The sequence below is a fragment of the Danio aesculapii genome, chromosome 10 (assembly GCF_903798145.1).
Source record: "Danio aesculapii chromosome 10, fDanAes4.1, whole genome shotgun sequence".
Taxonomy (NCBI): Eukaryota; Metazoa; Chordata; class Actinopteri; order Cypriniformes; family Danionidae; genus Danio; species Danio aesculapii.
Window position 1 is genome coordinate 10,873,916 of NC_079444.1, and position 23,723 is coordinate 10,897,638.

The window sequence follows — 23,723 nt, forward strand, 5'->3', positions numbered from 1 at the left end:
ACTGTGTAATTGTTTTTAGTTTTCTTTCCCTGATTTTATTGAGATGAATTGTTGGTGATTGGATGGATGTCAGCCCGATTGGGTTGCTTTACTTGGACAGAGAAAAATTAAGACCTGTTTAAAATTAAGACCTACAACACAATATTTCAGTAAATTTAAGACTTTTTAAGGCCATAAATTTTGTTTTTGAAATTTAAGACATTTAAAGACTTTTTAAAACCCCGCGGATACATCCTGAACAGATCCATGCTGTACATCTCATCACAACCCTCTCCATTCAAAGCCAGAGGTAAAACGTGTAAAAGCACCAGTATAACATGATGAGCACAATGCAAACACACATGCATTATCATCCAAAAATTTAAGTTCATTTTACTGACAACTTTCCATCAACAATGTTATCTACAATGCTGACTGGTCTTAAAGCAAACTCTCTAAAGGGTGTCTTGATTTTAAAAAATGGCTTATGTTGAAGTGGAAATGTGAGAGAAAGTGCAGCTTTGCGCATTTGTTGATTTGGCAGTGAAGGAAAACGCTGAACATGCTAAAAGGAGAATGGATGCCATCAATAAACAAATAACTGCACGCTCAATATTTAAGATGGAGGGCTGCTTCTTGCTAACTAGAGGTCAACCCTGTAGGGAGAGAAGTGATTGAGATGAGGATAACAAGGATGGAGTGGTTATGAAAGCAAAGAGTAGAGCAAAAAAAAAAAATGTGTGACTTCCTGTTTGTCATAGACTTTTGCAATAAAAAAACATCATAATCTCTCCATTAGACTCGCTTTTCTTCACACTATTCTCATTTGTCTCACTTCTGCAGTTTATCTACTTCCTCAATCAACTTCTGATGGCTTAATGTGATGCTGACTAACAGATGCAGAGCAGAAGGAAAGATCCATCAATGCAGACGCTTCCCAAACTCAACACACTAACAAGAATAAGCTGCTGTTTGTATGTTTCCCCTCCATCTTCTCTGGAGATTAAACATTCTGTTGCAATACCAAAATAGTCACTACACTCAAAGATATATATTTTGATGCTTTTTCAAACTACTCATTTAAATGAGCTGAATCAACACAATTCTTGAGTTTTTTGGGGGACAACTTATTTTTTTTTATGTTTAATGTACTTATTCATTGATTTATTTTCTTTTTTGGCTTAGTCCCTTTATTAATCAGGGGTTTCCACAGTGGAATGAACGGCCAACTTATCCAGCATATGTTCTACGCAGCGGCTGCCCTTCCAGCTGCAACCATCACTGCAAAACACCAATACACTCTGATTCACACACATACACTACGGACAATTCACCTATACTGTACACTGTAAAAGGTGATAAGTTACTTAAAGCGAGTAAACCAATTGCCTTAAAGGGCACATAGTTTACCTCTTTTTTATGATTTAATATTAATATTATGGTTCTTCTGAGTGTGCCAGTTTAGGTTCAGTTCAAAACACAATTCAGATTTTTTATTATAATGTGTTATAATGTGTCATTTTGGGGGTGTGTACACAGCTCGCTGTTTTAGGGATGTGTTGCTTCACATGAAAATTAGTTTTGACTTCCCGCCCAATGTAACAAGGGGGCAGAGCCAAGAGCTCCCCCGCTCTGTGTTTGCAACAGACAGGCAGACAGAGAGAAGCAAGATGAGTAAGAGAACCAGCATTTAGCCGTCCATGTACGACTCGGACAAAGACCAAGCAGAGAGTACAAAAACATTTGTGTCTTTGTATAGTTTTACAGCCAACTGTGTGCTAGTTTAAAGTGCCGACCTTGTACAGCGTGACTAAAAACCACGCACACTGAATTAACTTTGACTGAGACACCAGAGCCGCGACACGGCACTCAGACACGCACATTCAGATGTTATTTAAACTGAAACTATTCAGATGGCGCTCTGTGGCGCGGCAGAAACATGGCTGGGTGCCTTGTTAGAAAACTATGTTTAGAATTCTAAAACGCACGGCACTGCGTGTCGCAGAGCGGCACTTCTGATGTGCGACCTGCAGGCAAGTTCGTTATTTTATTTCCAATGAAGGGACGCTCACGTGAGGCAATGCGCTTGCACTTTCTAGCTGCACCTAGTTAAAATCACAGGGAGCTTCTGTGACCGCGAGAAACGCCTGAAGTTTAAGGTAGACGCAATGAAAAGTACACATGTTTGCAAACCTACCTAAAGGTACAAACAATAGTTCCGATTAGAGCGATCATGTGGTGAATGTTGATCTTGTGTTGAGCCCAATGAGCCTTGCATCTAAAAATAGAGCAAAGGTGTTCCTTTAGTGACATCGCTTTGACTCACACGCTGAAAATGGCGGACGTGAAACAACAAACTCGGGATATTGTGATGCGCCTGTCAATCAATATTGGTGGGCGGGGGGACCGCACTCCTACGTCAAGTTGCAGTCGCTCTGAAAACTGCTCCAATTGGTCCATCGTTTTTATGTTGTTAAATTGAAAAAAAAAAAAAAAGCACTGGGTGTGTTTATATCACCCCAATTTGACGGTCTATACACTATACTTACACACATGTCTGTCCAAACAGCTTGAAAAGTAGATTTTTCACCATAGTTTCCCTTTAAAAGCAACAAGTTGACTTTACAAAAAAAATGTAAGTAAACCCATTGTAACTTGGAACTGTTGAGTTGATTTTTATAATTATGCAAATTGTACTCACTTTATTTTAAATAAAAATAAACAAATCGCTTTTTTTCCAATTCACCTTTATTATATAATTTTTTTCAGCTTTTCTGTATCTAGCCAAATGACATTCAGTAAAAAAAATCTGCTCTTCCACACTCCAACGTGTCTTCTAAATTCAAAACAGGCTATAATTGTAGATTTTATTGACTTAATGAAGCACCAAATATGTAATATTGTAACAATTAGAAAACAGACGTGCTAAAATAGTCTGACACTACAAAAAGAGATTAGTTACAATGGGTTTACTTATATTATCTTTGTGGAGTCAACTTGTTGCTTTTAAGGCAATTGGTTTACCCGCTTTAAGTAACTAATCACTTTTTACAGTGTATAGCACATGTCTTTGGACTTGTGGGGGAAACCAGAGCACCCGGAGGAAACCCAAGCGGACACTGGGAGAACATGCAAACTCCACACAGAAATGCCAACTGACCCAGCCGAGGCTCGAACCAGTGATCTTCTTGCTGTGAGGCGACTGTGCTACCCGCTCCGTCGGTCTTCAATGCCCTTAAATTTGTAAAAAAATAAATAAATAAAAAAATGTTGGGACAACATGAAGGAACTAGGTTAACTTATTAGTATTTACAAATTTAAGTAGATTAAAAATAAATCAATTATGTTGTCAAGCAACCTAGCTTTCCCATGTGATCTCCCGTCCAAGTACTGACAGGGCGCACCATGAGAGAGTTGCAGAGAGCTAGCTGCTGGAAATGTATGTTTAATGTATGTGGTATATTTTCAAACGTCATAAAACATGATCAAGTTTGTCCAAACTTCCACAATATACACGTGAAACTGTATTAACATATGGTAAGCTACTACATGTATCTGTTTCTGTGGGAAAAAAATGCAATTTGTTTGAGCAACTTCCTGGAAATTTCACTTTGAAACAGTCAAGTAAATAATGAAATATAATTTTAGCATAAATATCACCGCAGCCATGTGTCTTTATGTGCCTGGTTTGCAAAGAACCTGGCTAAAAGCTAAATCTAATAAAAATAAAGCTACAAAATATTAATAATACAAAAATATTAATGCACATTTTAAGAATGTGGGAGTCGTTTGTTTTTTAACTAATTAATCATGGTTTAAACATGTCTGTCATTATTGTTTCAAATGCATTTAATGTCGCAATTTGTCCCAGAAAATCCCAAACTTCATTATTATTAACAATGACAAACTCATCATCTGTACGCTTAAAACTAAACTATTTAACTGTATATAATGTATCTAGCATTGGCTTGGGCTAAAAGGTTTGAATGAATGTCGACATAAAACCAGAAATACAGTATTGGCTGACTCGTTTATGTGTCCCACTAGGATACTTCAGATGATGAACGGCAAAATGGCCTGGATTTATTAAATGAGACGGATCAAACTGATTTCCTCTTTGATGTTGCATGAGGACTCCAAGAAAACACACACGCATTTAAATCCCCCCCCCCCCCCCCCCCCACACACACACACTGCCACACATAACATCATAAACGCTCTACAAATCCAAAATGCGAACAATTGTTGTGGTATTAAAACTAGTCAGTCTGAGCATGTAATAATTTAATAGCTGGTAAAGTAGTCGCTCTGAAATAAAGCCACAGCATCAGAAAGGGAATATCTTCAAAATCAAGAGATTACGGATGCTATAAGAGACATCAAAATGATGTGCTTTCCATGCCCATGTTTTATGTTCAATGAAGTTCAAGCAATCCCCGAGGGCTGCTGATCTCTTATTGTAAAAGCAGTTCAACTACAGTAAAAGTAATTAGTCACAAGCTATTAAGAACTTCGCATAACGGTGTACAGTAAGATAATTACAATAATTAAGGCCATGAATAATTCGCTGAATAAAATAATTGCATATTAAGCGCATCGCTCATTACTATGACTCAAAAGAGGATAATTGTAACAAACACCACTGCACAATATTTCAGCGAATAAAGCATAATAGGAGCAGACTGGGTTTATTGGCACCATAAATCTGTTTTTATTAAACTATTTTAATAATTTCACAAATCCATAGACAATTACACAAAGACTAAAGGCACATTTCAACGTTTATTGCAAAACAACACAGAAATGCTGCAACATGGTGCCAGGCATCTTAATAAATACAATAATACTACTAATAAATAATAAAGAATTTTCTCAATAATTCTCAAATTTTCTCAATATTTGTTAAATTCGATATCTATAGAATAAACTACCTGACAAAAATTTTGTTGCCTATCCAAGTTTTAGGAACAGCAAATAATAACTTGACTTCCAGTTGGTCATTTGGTTTCAGAAATAGTTTATATTCAAGGCAAAGGCCTCTAGATTACGCTTATTTTACCAAAATAAAATATGATCATGCCTTGATTTTCATTTGTTTAATTAGGACAGCAAGGTCTGACTGTGCTTATACAAAAGTCTTGTCACTGAACAAAAAATAATGTACAGTATAGATTATAGAGTCATGGTGCAGTGGAAAAAGAATTAACATTGTGTATGACTCCCATGAGCTTGAAGGACTGCACCCATACGTCTCTGCAATGACTCAAATAATTTAATAAATTCATCTGGAATGGCAAAGAAAGCATTCTTGCAGGACTCCCAGAGTTCATCAAGACTCTTAGGATTCATCTTCAATGCCTCCTCCTTCATCTTACTCCAGACATGCTCAATAATGTTCATTCTGGTCACTGGGCTGGCCAATCCTTGAGCAGTTTGACCTTCTTTGCTTTCAGGAACTTTGATGTTGAGGCTAAAGTATGAGAAGGAGCGCTATCCTGCTGAAGAATCTGCCCTCTCCTGTAGTTTGTGATGTAATGGGCAGCCCAAATGTCTTGATACCTCAGGCTGTTGATTTTGCCATACACTCTCACGCAGATCTCTCGCACGCCTCCATACTGAATGTAACCCCAATCCATGACTTTTCCTTCACCAAACTTGACTGATTTCTATGTGAATCTTGGGTCCTCACTGGTTCCAATAGGTCTTCTGCAGTATTTGTGATGATTAAGATGCAGTTCAACAGATAATTCACGGGAAAAATTTACCTTCTGACACTTTTTCAAATGATCAACTAGAAGTCAAGTTATTTTTGTTGGTCTTACAACTAGGATCAATGACAAGACTTTTGTCAGGTAGTGTATTTGCTGTTATTACTATTTGTCCATTTACAGCAACTGAGCTAAAAATGTAATTAAAGAGTGATAAATACTGTAGCTACCTAGTTACTTGTAATAGCTGTGTATTATTTTTTACAGTGTAGAGTATGTGAATTAACAACATAAAATTACATGAGAGAAAAACATCACTGTCGAAAAAAACACTGATGAGGATAAAAACGCTTAAGAGTTTCTTGTTTGTGCAGTCTTGGGTTACAGTGACACACAAAAGACTTCCCAGGATGCTTTGAGTCTCCAGTAGCTTTGGTAACACTGTAAACACTGTAAATGTGCTAAAAATACAGCAGCCCATGTTACAGAACAAGAACTTAAAAAAGTGAGAGCCATTCAGAGGGGGATTAGATCTCTGCTAAAGTGTTAATGAACTAAAAGAGAAAACACTTGTTTTGCATTTAGTGGAGATAAGCTATTGATGAAATCCTAATAAAGGAAGGAAGGACAAAAAATCCATCAGGACAATGAAGTGAATAAATTAAGGAAAGAGAATGAGAAAAATGAGTGGAAACAATGCAGGACAACGGATGAAAGCAGAAGGGAAGTGTGCGTGTATGTGTGTGTGTGTTGCAGATTCAGCTCACTCAACACTTTGTATCCCGCTAATAAATCAAGGAGGCTCTTAGAAGCGAGCCAGAACAACAGTTAAACACAACACAGCGGTATACCTAAAAATTCCTCATCTTCCTCTTTCCTTTGGTCAGAGGAGCTCAAACGCACTGCTGCAGGTGGTCTACAAGAGGACAAAGATGTGCTGTTTCATCTCATTCCATAAAGTCTTCTTATAGCAGTCCATGTGTCTTTAACTAACAATAATAATTAATTATTAGTTTAGTTTTCGCTGACAGTTGAATTAAAAAAAAACTTTTTTAGTTTTCGGCTATGTTTTTAGTCCATATTGTAAACTTGTATAGTTGGTTCACTGAAAAGAGACATAAAAATATCAAATGCTTGAATCTAATATTCAAATAGTTATATTTTTTAAATAATGTAAATATATTTTTGATTAGAATAAAGGACAATATAGCAAAAACAAAACATTTGTAATTAAATAACCAATAAACAATTATTAAATATTGCATTGGCATTTTCACATGCATAATACTATTTTATTTTAATGCTTTAGGCATTTTAATAATTTTCCTGAATTAAATTATATTTACATATGTGTGTGTATACGTTACTAGAATTCGGTACCAATTGATACTGAAATTTTAAAAACGTTTATTTCCTGCTAACATTTGAGCGCTGTTGAGCACTTTCTTAAACACCGCTGATGACCGTGATTGGCCGTGAAGGTCATCATCACCAAACTCGCCGCTGTTTACTGAGTGTAAACACAGACTTGGGGACACTGGAGCATTTCAGTCATGTCGATCAGCTGGTTTATCGATAAGCTGATATATGAACATCGGTGAATTAAATGAACTGATGACCTTCATGGCCAATCACAGTCATTTCTGTTGAGCATGTGAACACAATGGCAAATCAGTGGTGTTTCAGAATGTGCTCAACAATGCTCAAATGTTAGCGGGAAATGGTTGCTTTTTAAATTTCAGTATCGATTGGTACCAAATTTCGTGACAGCCCTAATATATATATATATATATATATATATATATATATATATATATATATATATATATATATATATATATATATATAGCTATAGCACGGTTTATAAAACACTTTGACGCACAATCGTGTATATACAAAAGAAAAGGAAAAACACGGAGACTCAAAAAACCCTTTTGTACTATCTTCCCCCACTCATTCACATCTGCAGCCAACGTCAGAACAGCGGAAACCATTACTTCTTCACAAACATCACTTTAGAGCTAGAATTTGAATGATTCTCTAGCGTAATGTCTAAAATGAAGACAAAACAGGTGATTTTGCAGACATTTTTAGATTATAAGGCTGAACGACATGAAATGCCATCAATCTAGAGATATCTCCCAGTACTTCTCTGTTGCAATCGGGAGATCACCATAATTAACGACGAAAAAGCCAAAGCAACGCAATCACTACCATATTACTGTTGTGTTTGTGAAAAGGAAAAACACAAGCGGCCATTTCTTTTTTCTTTCTGGTTACTGAACTAGTCTGTAGTAGCGAAAACAGGAGACTCATTACAAACAGATGGCCAACCAAAAACTCAACACAAAATACATACATTCCTGATATGGGAGTACCATCTCACTCTACAATTACTATGGTATAAATACAGCACTACAACATACATAAGAGAGAGACCGACTTAGAAAGTCACTAACCAGTTGTATAATGATTTGATCAGCTGTAGTTAGAAATTACGCTGGGATTTTCCTCTCCTGTAAGAACTTATTATGCAGTCTCTTGTTATCGGTCCATCTTGTGGATGGACAACATCAACCATCTTTGGTCTGCTCAATGATAGGCTAATGGCCACTGACGCGCTGTCTCTCAGAAATTATAAATATTTAAAAATAGGCACTATCCTTATAAAAAAAACTGCATAGTTTATTTATATAGCAATCTAAGCAACTATATTCTTGCCTAAAAAAGCCTCAAAAGTACATTATGTTGCCTAACAGCAGCAATATGTGTCAAACTGTAGTGTAGGGATTAGATTGTTGCTGTATGTGGGCGGAGTAATACACAAGGGTGAAAGGTAAAGAGGCTAGACGAGTGCAGTTACTGGCACAATATCCCACGGCTATCAGCCAATCAGATTTAAGAACCAGACCAATATATATATATTTAAAGTGTCTAGACAATTTATTACTTGAACATTTTAAGCACTTAATGAATAAATAAATCTAAATGAATGAATAAAGCTAGATAAATGAATAAATGCTAAATAAACACTTCAGTTGAATATTAATGTAACATTACAAAAAAGGTTAATAAAATGAGACTTCATTATGTTTGTCGCTATAAAATACAACATATTTGCACTTTTTTACATATTCAATTTATGTTGTTAATAAATTTCTATATTGCTAAGTCTATACAGTTTATAGTAATAAATACTACTAAAATCCATGTTTAATGCAATAATATGAGATGCTGGGTGACCAGCTGATACCCATTGTCTCTGCATTACAAAGCAAACCAGCAATAAACCCCTGTATTTGATCATTTAGATCCTCAACCTTTCATAAAAATGACAAAAAAAGTTTTGCATCATTTGACCCTTCGAAAGGACCTATATATAATGACACACAGGTCACATCGCTCTCTATATCTCGCTTCGTTTCAGCTTCACACACAAAAACGAAGGGTGGATCGGTGCGTCAGCTCCCTGCTAGAGTCCTGTCCAACCTTGGGCTGCCGCAGCTCAGTATCACCGGCACCATCTGTTCATATTGCAATCAACACAGTGAGCCACGCGATGCCCCCTACTTCTCTGTACTGCATAGCCAACATGTGTGTGTGTGCGCAAGAGACCTGAGGAACTGCTAGAAGTGTGAATGCAGACAGCTGCTGCATAAGAAAGCCAGTGTATGGCTTGGTTTGTGCAAAAAAGAAGAGTTTATAATAAATGTGGTTAGGCCAATAGAGGAAAAACAAAAGTTGGTTTGTAAGCATACAGGAGCTGCAGAAACTGGGCCATGAGGCTGCCAACTCAAGAGTGGATCAGTCAATTTGGGCATGATATTCCACAACAAATTTATTAGCACGATCCCTCACCGTCCCTCTCAGAATAACCCAGCCTCTTCAGTATCCAGCAGTAACCATGGCCTAAATGCATTGGAGTAAGCAGTCTATGGTCAATCATACTGAGCGATGGTGTAAATATTTCAAGGTGCCCTCTGCTTTTTCTCTCAGTCTTCTCATCACAAGGGTTGTTGGGGAACACTTGCCTCTCTAAAAGCATTTACACATTTCCAGTAGTTGTGATATAAACACTACAGGCAGTAAAAAACAAGTTTTTATTCTCACAGGGCAAATGATCATTTATGACCACATCATAAAGAGGTCAAAATCGGATTTGAATAGATTGCTTTTGTAATGTGAATGCTCATGTTGTCGAATATGTTCAGACAGCCACAAACTTCCACCTGCTCTCGGCATACCTAACATGTGAACATCATGGAACCTGTTGTGAGTAAAGGGGGCTGCACATCGAATGCACCATGTCGCATATATCACAGTTAGATCTAATGAACACCGGATGCAGACATTTACTCAAGCTCACTGCAGGATCTAAGATCTTTAAGATCTTAAAACTCAGGGCTTCTGGTAGTATGCAGAATAGCCAAATCTACTAAAGGAGGTTGAATCTTCTCCTGTATGGCTCCTAAACTCTGAAATAGCCTTCCTGATAATGTCCGAGGCTGAGTGGGCTTGACAAAGCACATGTAGGAAACACTCCAATACTCATGTTTACATGTTTGTTTCTGTATTTGTTTAAGCTAATTATTTTCTTTGTTCTCTATTTTCACCTAGGGATACTCATAGCCTCTAGAGTTTGTGAAGCGCCATTAATGTGATCAAAGACCAGTGAACATATGATGCCAACCATAGAGGACTTTAAGAGGTATCCATAATCCTGGACCCCAGTGACAGACGAGTCTCTGCATTGATCCCGTGGGCCAGTCTGAACACCTGTTGGTGACTTAGTCACACCTAAAGCTTCTCCATGATGGACGTCCAGCGCTCTCCAGCCTCTGGCGCCTAAACTGCAGCTTTGTACAAGAAGCTTGGCCAGAGGAACTGAATGAACTGAATCACAATGAACTGAACAAATTTGAACTCTGAAACCTGGACTGACACAGTTTCAACTTACTAGAACTTCTATGTAAAGCTGCTTTTAAACAAACAATCTACATTGTAAAATCCCTAATAAAGATGAATTTAATTGAATTAAATCTTAAACATTCAAGATGGACTAGTTAACTTAATTGATTATTTTCTTTATTGATAATAGCTTAACGTTATTCATTGAAAAGCATCTGGAAGTTTAAACCAATAAAATGTTATTTTCTATGAAATTGTATATTGAATATGAAACTATGCAGATGGGGCTCTGTGGCACAGCAGAAATTTGAACAACGTCCTGAATCCTGAGTCGAAAGTGCTGCATTTACACATTGAAACCCATTCAATGAGTCGAGGAGCTTAAAGTACACGCACACCACAGTCAAAGTTCAAAATAGTTCAACTATTGCCACTGCGTTCTGTGACATTTACCCGTGTGGCCAATAGAAATGTTATGTAGCATAATTTAGTGCCACTCATGCAGCAAAATGCAAAATATATTAATTAACCTAAATTTTGGCTGGGTGATCAATCAAAGGTGATTTTAACGCACATTTTGTCAGTAAAGCCAGTTATAGCAATTCTCCAGCATGAGCACGGAATGGAATGATTTATAAAAAAATAATAATAATAAAAAAAAATGGCAGCTTTCCTCTATCACAGTAGCAATTTTATTTTCGATTAATCGCCAAGCCCTAAATAAAATAAAAAATGATGGCCATCCATTTATCCATTTTTGTTTTTCTTTGCTTCTTGTATGTTGTGCCATAGCTTCAATGTAAATGTCATATTTTTCATGAGCCTGGGTTGCCCATTTCTTTCTTGCTCTAAAATACCCTTTTAATTCATAATTTTCTCTTTTTATTTTCAGCCTGCCCATGGATTCCTAACCTCAATTTTTCACAAGTCTCTAAAACTCCAATTCAGCTCTAATTCGGAATGACCTGGATTTTAGAGACTCCCTAAAGTTAGATGGTGTTAAAAAGACGCGACTGAAAAGAGGTTTGGTTATCAAATAAGGGCGGCAGGAAGCGGGTTAATTCAGACACCCACACGCCACTGACCTCGGGTGCACGACTCACACACTTCCAATAAAACAGCATAATTAGACATGGGGAATTCGTTGGCCTTGAAGCTGAATGGGAATAAAGAGTTTCTCCTAGCTCTTGATGTGTAGGCTGTTTTTGAGTACACAGGAAGTGGGAGAAAGCCAGATTAAGACCTAAACATTGCTTTTTACTTTGTAGAAACTATGCAGTAGCCTATTTTATGTAATTTAATGCAATTACATTTGAAAGAACTTCAAAATTACGGCCAACTCCGCACTTTTTCAAAAGAAAAGTCAATAAACGTCACACATTACATTACAAATTTTATTATACTTAAATATTTACTTGAGCAGCTTTACTTTTCCACCGCTAACTTTCTCTGTTTCGCCGATTCAGTGGTGTTGCTTTGTTTTTAATATGGTCATATTTGCAGCATGAGCACATCAAGTTCAGCTGGAGAAAAAAATGCTGATCTTTTTTTTTTCAGATGTTGCCATGGTGACTCATAATATCTGAGCTCCATTGATAATGCCTTTTTATAGTCGAGGTGTGCGCGTTTAACTCTGAGTTAGTCTACTCAAAGTTGATTGACCTAACTCAGATCAGCTGTTCTGAAACCGAAAACTCTTGAGTTTTAAATCTCTCGGTAAGTCAACTCAGAGTTCAAGTTTAAACTCAGAGTTGGTTGAACCTCCTTACTGAAACAGGCCCCAGGCCTAGGACATTTATGTTTGGTCTTTGTGTTTAGACAGCAGTCATCCATGACAAGCTGATGCCACCATTTGTTTTCAGTTTCTTTGTACATGATCCCACCGTCGCCTTCTCCCTTCAAGTGTGTAATTTTATCTATGTTACAATCACTAAAACAAGCTCAACTCACACACTGTCAGTTATATTCACTAATGCACAAATAACAGCAATGTTTACCTGCATACGTTTCATCTAAAACATGTTACTGCACAAAATAATAAAAATAAAAACACTGACAGCATGTCTTTACAGACACAGCCGCAGTCTTTTTTTCTGGAGGTGTGCAGCTCCTGAGGGTTCAGTGACAGTGTGAATGGAAAACAGATATGTGGCTTATGAGATATGTGTGTGTGCGTGTGTGTGTGTGTGCATGTATGTGTGTGTGTGCAAGGAGGTGAAAATCAGCTTGTCTCAGCAAAGTGCTGAATTCCTGGGTGAGTTCAGTGACCTTGGGGCCACCAGACACAGAAGCTGGAGAGACAGGAAGATGTGTTCATCTCAGTGTGTAAGCTCCAGTTTTGACCCCTGACCCCATTTCCAGCACACACACACCGCTCTGCTCTTTACATATTCATCACCTCTCGTCCTGAATCTTCTCCACATCCAGCAACATGATGATCCAGCACAGGCTTGCATTACTTAAAGTGCGCTTTGAAATTGATTGATGCGACGGATGGATCTGCTGCTGATCAGAGGCACTTCTCAGTTCTCAGTTCATGTGTCTGCGGCACACACTGTTTCGGTTTACTAATCCATTTTTTTATAGACATAATTTTGAATCTCACTGTATTTGTATTGGGCTTATTTTTTAATTCAGTTTTCATTATTCTATTTGTATGCCATTTATAAAAACGTACATTTGTATTATTTACAGCAGGTTTTTATACGGTTTGTTTTTAGCGTTTTTTAATTGCAGCCGACAAATCTGCAGCAACTGCGGGATGCTATCATGTCAATATGGACCAAAATGTCTGAGGAATATTTCCAGTACCTCGTTGAACCTATGCCATGAAGGATTAAGGCAGTTCTGAAGGCAAAAGGGGGTCCAACGCGGTACTAGTAAGGTGTTCCTAAAGTGGCCGGTGAGTGTACAGTACACACACTAGCTCATTTGCTCACTCATTAGCTTTTCCTTATTATTTTTATTTCTATTTATATCTATTCTATTTATTTATTTATTTAATGATTTATTTAATTGAACACATTTATTTTTTTCTGCACTTTTCATTCTTATAACTATTTGGTACTTTTACACAAATACACCTTTTTGTCAAGCTAACAATACAAATATAAATACGGGTGGGGGGGGGGGGGTAGAGAGTACGGCAAAAAAGTGTGGCTCTGTGCTGGTTCATCCCACGGGAACTGTCGTCATGGCTACATCCTTCCAGCAGCAGCTCCCTGAATCCCAGAGAGTGACGAATGGAAGGCAGGAGGAGAGAGAGAGAGAGTGAGAGTGAGTGAGAGAGAGAGAGAGAGAGAGAGAGAGAGAGAGAGAGAGAGAGACAGACAGAGGACTGAGATGGTGTATCAGCACATGGTCAAACACACAGAGCTATTAACTGACCACTGACACAACAACACTTACTCAACACTTCACACTCCAACACCTGAACACTGGAAGATTGAAGACAGCACAAAATTAATCTCACTGCAATTAACTTTCATAACACAGTGCTTTTGGTTACTGTGTTGCATCTTGCTGTTTTTTTCAATATACAGTACAAACAATGTCAGCCAATTTAACAAGCACAAACAGTACCCCATGGTGGTACCCTTGGTAAATATCAGCAAATAAGGCAGTGAAGAAAATTACTTTACAGTTTAACCATTAGATCTTTTCTCAGAATAAAAAAGTGATCACACTGGGAGCAAACAATTTTAAACAGCAGTTTTATATAAAAAGTATAATAAAAATAAAGTACATTCACATTGACATTTTATATTTTTCAGCACACGTGGATGACTAGAATTCAGGATACTGTTCAAGCAATGACCTTCTGTTATGACATGTGCTGTTTGTTTAAACAACTTATTTAAAATGAGCTGAAACAACAGAATTCTTGAGTTTTTTGGGGGACAACTTAATTGTTTTGTTCAATCCTCTTACATTTGTAAAAACTAACACGTTAACTTAATTCTTTCATGTTGTCTTAACACAGGTAAATTGTGTGGAACCTAGCAGTTTTTACACCATACAAAGCAATACATGTAAGGTAACTCCCTCAGCCAATCATCGCATTGGGTAAAAGCAAACAACAAAGTAGAGGGTGCCAAAAGCTTGGCGAACTTCAAAAAATGGGAAGTGGGTTTAAGAAAACTGAACATTCCCATTTCAATCATCAGGGCAATAATTTAGAAAACCCAGTCAAGTGGATATCTTATGAGTCTTGTCCAAACATACTGCCAAGGAGGACATCCTAGTGAACAAAAAGTCTAAAGGTCTTTGCACAGACAGAAACATGCACACACACATACACATGTCGCTTGTACGGTGGCCCTGAATTGTCAAAACAACTTTCAAAACACTTTTGCGGATGAGAAAAAAAAAAAGTATAAAAATCAAACCGATTAAATTTTTTTATGACAGATGAAAGTTTCGGAGGCAGTGCGTCAATACGATTCACACAACATGAGGTTGAATTCATTTTTTAACATGCAAACATTCCAGACGAAATCTTTGGATAGAGTGTCTAAAACCACATAAACACATTTTTGAAAACACTTTCATTGTTGTGTCCGTGTAAAAAATAAAAAGATGACATCATTCACATGCATAGCATGTACAGTATTTAGGGACGTGCAGTACTGTAGATTAAGGCAAGTGTAAACAAACACAACAATGGCAGAGTAAATTGTAATGTTGTTGCTACTCAAGTGTTTGCTAATGCTTCATCAGTTATGTGTGGATTTACTTCACATTACATCCAACAGCGACGCATCTTGCACACACTGAAAATTATTCATCAGTGTCGTCAACTGAACATCATCGCTTCCTTACAGGTACTGTTAACTGACAAAGCGACAGCACCAATTATTGGCCTGGCATATGTAATACAGTATTTTCTCAGATGTGTAAATGTGGGTCATTTTGAAAACACGAGACTCCTTGTTAATACCTAGTTAATACCTAATAGCCTAGTTAATACATCTGCGTTGAGGGATTGCCGTGACCTACGGCACATGCCTTGCGTGTAGCCGCGCATTTATACTTCTGCGTGCTGTTTGTGTTGCTCTGCAATAACACTTCCGAAACGCTAGCTGACAGTAGGTAATGTTATGTTCCTCGTTATGTTTCGAGTTTCTTCACTAGTGTTTTGTTTTTCTGAATGCTGCCTTACTGTACAAGTAGCTCATTTTTAACTACACATTGCAATGTGTAGTTAAATTTTTTGAAAGGTGCACGTCAGCCACGGCGAGGAATATGCGACCGCGCGAAGGCTGCTCCAGACCATATGCTTGTGCTTGATGCAGAAGTATAAATCAGCCTTAAGGGTGCTTTCACACCTAGACGATGTTGTTTAGGAACCTGGAGCGTTACCCCCCTTAGCTTTTTTAATTTGGTCATATTTGAACACTGCAAATGTGCTCAGATCTGCGTCAAAACAATCAGTCCGAGATTGCCTGAATGACAAAAAAATGGCGGGCAATAGATTGATAGATTCAATAGAAGGATTTTTACAACCCTTGACAACTGAAATCAAATCAAATCATATCACTTTTATTCTCACAATGCTATGTATGAGAAAGTCTTACCTCTGATTTATATTTGGTGATGATATCTGTGGGTGTCACCATTCAAAATTAAAGTGTACCTTTACACTAAAATTGTATTATTGCTCATCGTTAGGGCCAGACAGAATCTGTGGACATTTTTTGCTATTTCTGAGCAGAATTTAGTTAAAAATCTGCAGATTCATGCAGAATGATTTTGGGAGTATCATAACTAAAACCTTAATATATGAAGTAAAAAGTAATACCTTTTTAACTTGTATTTAATTTTTACAATGCAAATCCAATTAGATCCACTTTATTTGGTAAACAAATCAAGTCTTCTATATAATAAATCTACTAAAAGACAGAAAATATTATCGTACAAACCGTATTGTAAGTAAATTATATTAGCATTTTCATATTAGTCAATAATATTACTGAAATTAATTTAAAAAACTAAATAAATATACATTTTTCACACTTTTACACAAGTAAATAAACAAAATCAATGATGGGCTAAAAATCTGCGGAATTCTGCGCATGCAGATTCCGTGTGGGCCTACTGATCGTCATACATTAAAATAAAGATTTGTGACAACTGAGCGGAATCCCCCAAATAACATGAAACTCTGACCAACGTAAAGAGAGTTTACTCTCAAGTGATTTGTCCTAACTATTTTGGTCTGTTTAGAAACTTAGCCGTGTGAAATTGAACATCACCAAGAACAAAAAGCAACATTGTAACAATTTAAATTCCTGTTTTGGAACAAAACAATCAATCTACAGGTGTAAAAACACCCTAAAAGCTATAGAATTGCAGAAGTTAGTTTGGTCTTATGGTCAAAAGGTCTCCAATTTGACTTTACATTACTTCTCATTCAAAAACAAACCCAAAGTAAAAGATCGAAAGGTTAAACATTTTTAAGTTTTCTTCCCATATATATACCAAGGCTGCCAATAGTATTGGAGCACACTGTAGTTTTTGACATCCATTATTCATCAAACTGAGCAAACGATCATCTGTGCTGTATCAGTGTTTATCTATATTCATCAGTAGCGGTCGGTGACTCCAGGACTCCCAGCGGCAGACACAGTTTTAATCAGAAATTCAAGCAGCTTCAAACAGAACGGTGTCTCTCCCTCTCTCTAAAAGCAGATCATGTTTGTGCCTTCCACAAGACAAACCCATTCAGCCCAATCCAAAATACATCTCAAAATGATGAAAAACAGATAGGAGACGAGAATAACAAAGGCTGACAGAGAACAAAGGCTAGACAATGAAATACAGTACCACTGTAAACTCCCTGACAGGAAATGACAACGGAAGAGAGCGGCTTTGAGAAACTGATCTCAAATGTCAGATGGTGATAATGATAAGACACAGATGAAAGGAAACAGATCGTATCACAATCATTTGAAATGCATTAGACCGCGCGCACAAATAAAACAAGTCCTAATACGAGATAATTCAGTATTCAGTAATTCAGTACCAGCAAAAATATTATGAATTCTTAATATAGTATACAATTAAAAAGACAAAATGATTTTTATTAGTAGTAGTAGTAGTAGTAGTAGTAATAGCAGTGGTGTAAAGTAACAAATTATAAATACTTACATATACTGTACTGTATTTGTCCATTTTTAGTGCTGTATCAGTACTTTTACTCCACTACTTTATTTATTTATTTATTTTTATTTTTTTTTTTGTCTATGGGGATTAGAAAAACCAGTCCTGTGATTCCTGTCCAATCGAATCCTACATAGAAGTTAAGAGGTAAGTCGCATCATAATGAACTACGTTAAGACATGGACGATTTCTAATTGCAGAAAACTGTTTGGAAGCTATAAAAGGGTCCAAGATGTCCAAAATCTTTACACATATTGACCCAGAGACTGTTTAGATGCAGGTCACTGGTGAGAAAATGATGGATGTTTACTGTATGATGACCGAAATGGCCTTAAACACCCAGCAGGCACAAGACGTCAGATTGACGTTGTACCCCAATGTCGTGGGGACATTGCATTTTGTTTGGAAAGGAAATCGTGTTGACGCCAGAACTCAATGTCAGGTCGATGTCAATGTCCAATGTCCAACTTAAAATCAACCAAATATCAATGTTTAATGATGTTACAGCTTGACGTTGTGTGAACGTTACCACTATGACGTCTATCAGATGTTGGATTTTGGTTGCGATACCTGATGAATAAATGTCAGCATTTGACGTCAATATGATGTTAGTTTAAGATGTTGGCTCAACGTTGGATTTTGCTCACTTTCTAACGCAACCTAAAAATCAACCAAATATCAACATCTAATGATGTTCCAGCTTGACGTTGTGTGAATGTTACCACTATGACGTCTATCAGACGTTGGATTTTGATTGCCAATACTTAATGAATAATTGTCAGCATTTGACGTCCGTATGCGTTGGTCAAAATAACGTTGTCCTTAGACACTGACTAGACATTGAATTTTGGTCACCTAACATCACGACCTAAATCTCACCTAATAGTAACATCTTATGACGTTGTGTGCCTGCTGGGCAATAACTAAATGCACTACAGAATGTTACGTTTACACACATCCACAAATTACATGTAAATGCATCAGCGGCCTACTTTTTACTCATACTTTGAGTAATGTTTACAACAGATATTTTTACTCTACTTGCACTACATTTTTAGGCAAGTAATGGTACTTTTACTTAAGTATGATTTTTCAGTACTTTTTCCAACACTGAGTAATAGTAACAAAAATGAATTTTAAATGTAGGACTAAGCCAAAGGTAAATTAATTAATGAATGAACTATTTAAACTCTTACTGTTAACAATTATTATATTTCAGTGCTTTATTATTGTAAATTTTATTATTAGTATTGTTCTAGTTGTTTCTGTTGTCCATAATCAACTTAAATTATAATAATAAAGCATAACAAAATCAGCTATTTATCTCAGAGGTTGTAATTATTTTCATTCATGACCAAAAAAAAAAAAGGGTGAAGAATTCATCAACATGAGTCAGTAGCTACATCCAGGATGATCAATTAATGCTGAAATGTCAGCCGTTCTATAAAACAGCAGAGATAGAGGCGCAGGCTGCCAAAGTCACTGGATTCTCAAGGACACTGCGGCGAAACTGTGTATCTGTGTGTGTGTGTGTGTGTGTTCATTTGACGGAGAGAGACGAGCGTGCAGGAATATGAGAGGCAGACTAGGAATACACTCACGTGGATTGGCCATAGAGTGAGCATGTGTGTCAGCGTGTGTTTCTAAGGGCGAGGCTTGGCATCTGGGCCACAAAGCATCATCAGGAGGGAAGCAGAGCGATGACGCCAGGGTTTGGGCCAGAGAATCGATTTCTAGGGTAGTGTTGTCACCAAACTGGAATTTATAACTTCGATACCTTAAAATCGATACTCGATACAATTTTCAATACCACAGAGAAGTACTTCATATATGCAATATTTATGCATGTATTCATTTGTCAATACATGCACACACACACAATTTTAATTTCAATTTAAATTCCAATTTTAATATTAGAAAATAAATAAACACCCTAATGCTGGGTTCACATTAAACACGGAATTAAGTATTTGCGCAAGTAAATCACATACAAAGTCAACACAAATGTGTGAATAGAGGTAAATTATGGCTGCGTGACTAGAATGACAGAAACTGTGCCTCACGTTTTCAGCAAATGCATAGAATTCTTCTCAATCATGTTTACCTTGAGAGTTGAAATTATTTCAATCAAGCGATATTCATATGAGGGGAAACTCATCCTGTGAGTGAAACGGTGATTCGTGTTTTGTGGGAACACAGCACACTTTCTATACATTTTAAACAAGCAAATTACAACTAACAACACAAATAAATACAAAAGGACAAACATAATGATGAAAACAGTGCTTAACATTTCTCAGCCACTGTAATTCTAACAGTGACTTGTCAAATAATGATGGCAGCAGGTTCAATGGGGTCTCGGCACACAGACGTTTAGTTTTCAGTCAGCCAGCTCAGGAGCTTATGGTAAGCTGTTGCACCATTACGAAGATATGATTTCTTTAAAAATCAGCAATCTTCATTGTCTGATTGATTTATGATATAAAGTGAATATCACACAAGACAAAAAGCACTAAAAAAATTTATTTCACCCCAGTATTTTAATGGAGTTTCTGCGCTAGCTCTTTCATCTTGTTTTACACTTGAACAGCTTAATGAATGCTTAAGTCTATTTAACTGATTGTTTTTTAATTACATTACAACATCGATGCTGTAAAAGGAACCTTATGAAATTGAAAAAAGACATTAACCTTACACCAGAAGTTGATCGTTGACTCAAAAACACTAGCTATGCAAATAACCCATTGGAAGAAATTTCTTCTATGACAGCTTTTACTTTCATTAAAGTGTGTTTTGGTTATTAAGTTGGTTATTTTGACATTATTTAAAATTTATCGGCTGAAGTGCAGTGCCATGCAGACAAATCTGCATTTGTGTGTTGAGAGAAACACAGTGAGCCAGTACTGAGTTTTTACCATGACTTGCGCTTGTCTTCCCCAACCATCATCGTTATTAACGACTACACCTACCCCAACCCTCCTTAACCCAACCATCATGGTTATTTATGTCTACACCTTCCCCAAACCTAAACTCATCCATCACAGTTATTAACATCTACACCTTCTCCAAACCTAAACCCAAACATCACACTTATTAACGTACAACGACGAGTAGCGGAGGTTTTCATACTTGACGCACTCACCATTGTACTGTTATTTGCAACCACAGGGGTGTGAGGCTGAGTAGGCTAACTGTCATGACAAAACGGATGACGAAGTCAGCGAGTGAAGTTGCATGACGGAGTTGCTAAATGAATGAAAATAATGATATACCAAATATACCTAACTTACTACAAGATATGCCCCTTCATATTACGCCCCTGTCTTGGAGTCCGCAGACAGATACACTTGGAATTATGAGGTGGTGTGAAAAAAACATTGCTCGATTTAGGTGGAAGTGACAAACAACAATCTTTGGATGTTTATATTATGTTTATATTTTCAAAAGGTGAATTTTGTCAGTGTTCTGGAGCACACTAGCTAATAGATATCCTTAAAACTAACACACTGAAACCTAAATCCTAAATTTAGTATATTCATTTTACGGGAACTTTAATATTCCTATACCAGCCTCCCCAGTAGGTGATATTTATGCAATTGGCTAGAATGGGTGGACCTATAGTGCCTTAGAGCAGAAAATTTAAAAGGAATACTAAATGGCAGGAGTACGACATTTCAAAACAGATATTTTTGTACACACTACAGTTAATGAATCGCGCGTTACAAGACAGAAAAGCCAGAAGGAGAAGTTGTTAGTCCTGGCGACTCGCTCACTCTTACAGCTCAAACCAGTGGAGACTGATTAGCCACCATTTGAACAGGAAGCCAGAGTGATTTGCTCTGTCGGAAACAGAGATACACTCCATTACCTGAACCAAGTCCGAAAGGAGCAACACAAGTGCTCTCAAACTCCACTCGACTGTTCAAAAAAAGCCAAAACGAGCCAAAGCAAAGTAAGAGAAGTTTGATTGGTGCAATTCTGCCCAGGCCAAGATGAGATCAATGCCACCCACGGCCATTAGTTGGTTATTTTTGCTCCGGGCACTTCACTTGGCAATTACGACTTAGTGGCCGTGATAAATTGGCCTTTGCTGTATCAGTGGCTGCTTGAGAATGAGTCTTCCCTGAGCGGACATGAAGGTGTGTGATTACTGCACCAGTAGTCTATGTTTGGTCTCTGACAGGCTTCAGTTGTACATCATGAGAGGTGTCGAGGACTCCACATCTGTAACCCATCAGAACACAAGCTGAGATTGTCCTGAGATTGTTTAGGGAATGACACCATCTGGTAAGGGCTGCATTTGGGGGAAAAATTTTTGAAAAAAAACTGCAATTTTTCTTGAAAAAAAGCCTATGACTGAAAATGGGATATGAGGGGGGAAAAGCAATGTTCTGAAATAACTTTTGTTTATTATATTATGTAAAAAAATAAAATAAAAAAAGGTAACTAAAATGTAAGCATTCTTAATGATGATGAAGATGATTATTATTATTATTTAAAATGAACCAACCAAAAAAAACTATATATATATATATATATATATATATATATATATATATATATATATATATATATATATATATATATATATATATATATATATATATATATATATATATACATATTCATTATAAACATTCATTCATTTTTCTTCGGCGGAACAATTCTGGCATATGTTCTTCCAGCCAGAACCCAGTATTGGGAAAAAATGAATAAACAAATACAAATAATAATAATAATAATTATAATAATAATAATAATAATAATACACATATAATTTGTTATTTATAATTATTTTACTAATTATGATGATTAATAACATAATAATTATTATTTATACCATATACTATAATATTTCGATATAAAATAAAAAGGACTTTAATGTAATAATAATAGTAAAACAATAATCATTTAGTCCCTTATTTATCAGGGATTTACTACAGTGGAATGAACCGCCAACTATTCCAGCATATGTTTTACACAGCGGATGCCCTTCCAGCTGCTACACAGTATTGGGAAACACCCATACACTCTTGCATTCACACACATACACTATGCCCAATGTAGTTTATTCAATTCACCTATAGACTGTGGGGGAAACCGGAGCACAGAGGAAACCCATGAGAACACAGGGAGAAAATTCAAACTCCACACAGAAATGCCAACTGACTCAACCAGCGACGTTCTTGCTGCGAGGTGACAGTGCTAACTACTGAACAACCGTGCCGCCCCCAGTAAAACAATATAAACTACAAAAAAAAAACATATTACTTTCATATATATATATATATATAATACTATTAAATTAAATAAAAATGCCAAGTTTATTAGTATTATTATTACTACTACTACTACTACTAATAATACTACTACAACTACAACTCCGACATGAAGTCCATGCAGAGCACATTTAACATCCTTTCATGAGTCGCTCGTCTGTAAATGTTTGCAACGTGATAAATATACCAAGTCATATCACACTTTCAGTTTTATTTCAATTAACTATGCAGTCCTGCCATCCAGATATACCTTTGGATTAAAAAGAAATTAGAATATATTCCCATTTGTTATTCAAAACATATGACTTACACAAACACACACACACATATTCAAAAAATGACAAAAAAAAAAAAAATTTTCATTTTTAGATCAACTATCTCCTCAAACAAATGCAGCAAGAGTTTCAGTTTAACTCAACATCTCTAAAGTGGTGCATGAAAACAAGCCTGTAAACCTACAAACCTCCTCCAATTCAAATTGGAAAACTGTCCAAATGCTCATATGCATAGTTAATGGTGTAAACCGAGCATTTCTGCATGTGTATGATCAACAGACAAAAGACGTTGTGGGGGCAAATACATTCACACCAACTACTGTAAGACTGCAAAACTTGAAATGCATCCAGACCACCCTGCACTAATTACTCCTAAAATAAGCAGTGAGGGAAGAGTTTCTGCGAGCTACACA

General features: G+C 36.7%; 1 protein-coding gene across 3 annotated transcripts in view; it reads right to left on the reverse strand.

Moving 5' to 3' along the window:
* Positions 1–23,723, reverse strand: part of strbp (spermatid perinuclear RNA binding protein) — a 175,996-nt gene that overhangs the window by 103,734 nt on the left and 48,539 nt on the right. The window lies entirely within an intron of this gene.